Source organism: Sinocyclocheilus anshuiensis, unplaced genomic scaffold, assembly GCF_001515605.1.
Source record: "Sinocyclocheilus anshuiensis isolate Anshui unplaced genomic scaffold, SAMN03320099.WGS_v1.1 scaffold234, whole genome shotgun sequence".
NCBI classification, from domain to species: Eukaryota; Metazoa; Chordata; class Actinopteri; order Cypriniformes; family Cyprinidae; genus Sinocyclocheilus; species Sinocyclocheilus anshuiensis.
In genome coordinates, this window is record NW_015544165.1 from 511,255 (window position 1) to 515,117 (window position 3,863).

At 36.5% G+C, this 3,863-nt stretch overlaps 1 protein-coding gene across 2 annotated transcripts in view; it reads left to right on the forward strand.

Annotated features, from left to right (window-relative positions):
- The first annotated feature begins 2,638 nt into the window (after positions 1–2,638).
- Positions 2,639–3,863, forward strand: part of LOC107695768 (beta-catenin-interacting protein 1) — a 25,776-nt gene continuing 24,551 nt past the window's right edge. The window contains exon 1 of one of the 2 annotated variants that reach the window (XM_016495807.1): positions 2,639–2,763. The gene's annotated coding sequence lies outside the window, so the exon portion shown is untranslated. The remainder of the gene's footprint in view (positions 2,764–3,863) is intronic. The other variant, XM_016495806.1, reaches the window with a different exon arrangement.

Here is a 3,863-nt window from a genome sequence, read left to right on the forward strand (position 1 = left end):
GTATTGATTACCATCTATTGGACTACTAGCCGAGTACCTCTCATGCTGTGGTTTTGTTCAAGCCATCATTATTTTGTTTTTGATTGTGTACCATGATCTTTAGTCACTTCACAGTGTGAAACGCCAGGATCTTGAATTTCTCTGTTTACTAATGTATTGTTTCAGTTTTAACTGCTTTATGAAGTTTTCAGAGATGTTATGGAAGTGTGATATTCATTCTAATTTTTGTCATAAATTATTGATTATGAAATTGATTTGTGGGGTATTTATTTATTTTAATTGAATAGTTTTTGATAGTAACACAGAGGCACTGGGAAAGGAACCGGACCTTTGACTGTTTATGTATTTGCCATCGGAGGCAGGGAAATAAATTTTTTTTTTTCTGATATTAAATGAATAGTTCACCCAAAAATGAACATTTACTCACCCTCAGGCCATCTTAGATGTAGATGTAGTTTGTTTCTTCGTCTGAAAAGATTTGGAGACATTTAGCGTCATATCACTTGCTCACCAATGGATACAGTGAATGGGTGCCGGTAAAATGAGAGTCCAAACAGCTGAGAAAACTATCACAATAATTCGCAATCCACATGACTCCAGTCCATCAATTAACAGCTTGTGAATTGGAAAAAGCTGTGTTTGTAAGAAACAAATTCATCACTGAGACATTTTTAACTTCCATTTAGTCCTCTATACAAAATCATTCATAAAGTAATTTTGTCTGAGTCAAGAGAGAAATATGATAGATCAAGCGGATTTTGATGTGAGAGGACAACATGCAATGGACTTTTTCACTTTAGGGAAGCGTTGTTATAGATTATTATTTGCATTTTGGCCTAAAGCAGCAGTTTAAACATAAAACGCCTTAATGATGGATTTGTTTCTTACAAAGACAGTTTTTTCACTTTACAAGACGTTAATTGACAGACTGGAGGCATGTGGATTATATGTGGATTATTGTGATGTTTTTATGAACACTCATCCTGACGGCACCCATTCACTGCAGAGGATCCATTGGTGAGCAAGTGATGTAATGCTAAATTTCTCCAAATCTGTTCCGATGAAGAAGCAAACTCATCTACATCTTGGATGACCTGAGGTTGAGTACATTTTCAGCAAATTTTCATTTTTGAGCGAACTATTCCTTCAAGATGACTGTCACAATGTGGCCGCTTTACCCGAATTCACCCTACGTAATTTCCAGAATTCAGATTAGTGTGGGACAGGAAGTTAAATGTGCCTGATCAGCATTTGAATGTTATTATTGTGTGTGTTGGAGAAATATACAGTGAAAATGAAATGGAGATAAAAGGGGAAGTGGAAACCGCACGAGACCTCAATCTTTATTGTGTAATGAATGATAAACGAGGCTTTCCCAGTGTGAGGATACAGTAAATGAGACTGCTGGGAAACTCTCAGTAACATATGCTCTGAGACTACTACGGCTTGGAAATAGTGGTGATAACAGTAAGAACAATGATTTCTGTTTTAGTTCCGGTGAAGGATTTTCTGTAATAGGGCAATCAGTATTTTATCCTGAGAAACATGAATCCCACTCGGGCACCTTAATGGTTTATTGTAAAAGCTTATTATACATATTTAAAAGCTTTAATACCGTTTCTATACTCCGTGGAATTGAAATGGGTTCATTACCTGTCATGTTCATGCTGTCTAAACAAATAGCGGTACTTTATTATTATTATACCATCAAGAAGGTGATATACTCTGTAAGGTTTATGTCAATCATAGGAATATAATGAAACTGTAAAATCCCATTAAATGTCTCCTTTTCTACAGTATTTAGAGAAAAAGATCGAATTGATTATTTGTCAAAAAACTGATAAATTGCAATCAAAAGAACTTAAGAGTACACGAGATGGCCACAAAAGCGCCTTTAAAACGGAAAAATAGTACGACCTATTACATTTGCCTATTTGTAAATGGTACCACAGAAAATATCAAGCTATTTAAGACAGGACAAAAACAATGTGGTGTATATGTATATATATATATATATATATATATATACATATATATTGTGGTTCAGCCAGTGTATATTCAGTGCTCCAAAAACATTTTTTACATTTATTGTTACTAATGCTTAGGTAGCCTACTTCTCGAAATGGTAAATTACTTTTCATTTCTCTTGTTATATAATATTAAAAAATAATATAATGTAATATAATATATGAATAAATTATTAAACTTATTTTATTTTAATAGATTTTTATTTATTTTTTATTGCTACTGATCTGTCAGTTTAATGCTTAGGTACATTTTAGAATGTTATGTAGACTGTTTTTATTCCTCTTGTTATAATATATTAAAAATATTTCATAATATCATATAATGATAAAGTATGAAAAATATTTATTTTATAAAAAAAAGATCAGATCAGTATTAGATGAGTGTTTTTTTTATTTATTTTGTATTTATTCTCAGTATGTTCTGACTTTGCATTCCTCTTGTTATAATACATTAAAATACATAATAAATATGTACCAAACCCCATCTTTGCTTGCTCACTGATCCAACTAATTAGATATTGGCAATAAACCCAGTGTACGGCAGCGTCACAGCGCCCTCTGATGGCGACGGTCGCGCGTCGCACCGGCAGGAACTGATTCAGCAGCGGCGCGTTTACGCTCTCGAGTCACTCCAGCGCTGCCGACTGTCGGGATGTGACCCCGGAACAGGACGCCTGCTTATACACAACACAGCTCTCAAATACAACAAAAACGACAGAATCCTGGACCAGGAGAGGTAAGACGTCAAAGCGGAGGTGTTTGAGGCAGCATATGAAAATTACGCCCCAAAACGAGGCGCGAATTGAAGCGGTTTGGCTGTTTTTCTGTTGCTAGCGACCTAATGTGTGTGTATGTGAATGGGAATTGTGGGAACTTCATTCAGGGCTTTGTTACAGCCCCACTGTCCAGTTTGCCTGTTAAAACACCCCCTGTATCTTACGCACACTAACTTTTCTCCTTTAAACACTATAGTCGTAAATAAAAGACAGTCTGTTTTACTGACATTCTTCATTTTAAAGATAAATGAGAGATATATGCGCGCGTTTTGTCACAGAAAAAGAGAAGAGGACTGGAGTGATTCCTGTCCGCTAACTGACTGCTGTACTAGTTCAGTATTATACAGATACTTTGTACGCTTAAAATTTAAATGTAATATAATTTGCATATTAATGACGTCGTTTATGATCTATACACGTTGTACTGTTTACCTTCTTTGCTTTTGGACCGCTTTCAGCACACGAATCTGCTGCTGTGAATGCACAGACATGTTTAAATGGTAATTGCGGTTGAACTATAATTTTCCCACCTGATTCGATAAATGCAGCACTTTTATGATGAGTTTTTGTGTTTGCTTGCATCAGTTTAGTATTTATAGGTTTATTTGCTCTTCTTAGACTCAGTTCATAAAGAATCTCAGTCACTGTGCCGCATTATCATGTCTTAGTGGCAATGATAGTCTATTTTTAGTCTCTCCACACCCTAAACTCATTGTGAATACAGAATACATCTGTTTGGCTCACATTCGGCTATGAAACTGGCAGTCTGCCTGTAGTGGGCACTTGAACCGCGCTGGGCTTCGAGAGTTGACGGGACAGGGCAGGGCCAGCTACTTGTGAACTTGGAAGTGAAACTGTTTTTTTCTTCAGTCTTTGCATTCTCCTGAGGGATTCTGACTCTTTGAATCCAAGAAAGACGGTTCTCCTCCTTTATGGCAGGGGGGCAGGTGCGGCTCATGGACTGCTCTGTGTCCCGAAGGGAGATCATCAGCTGCCTTTGAGCTACAAGCTTAGGCATGGACTCAGACCTCCTGCCAAGCCAAGCTTCACTTTTTTTTTT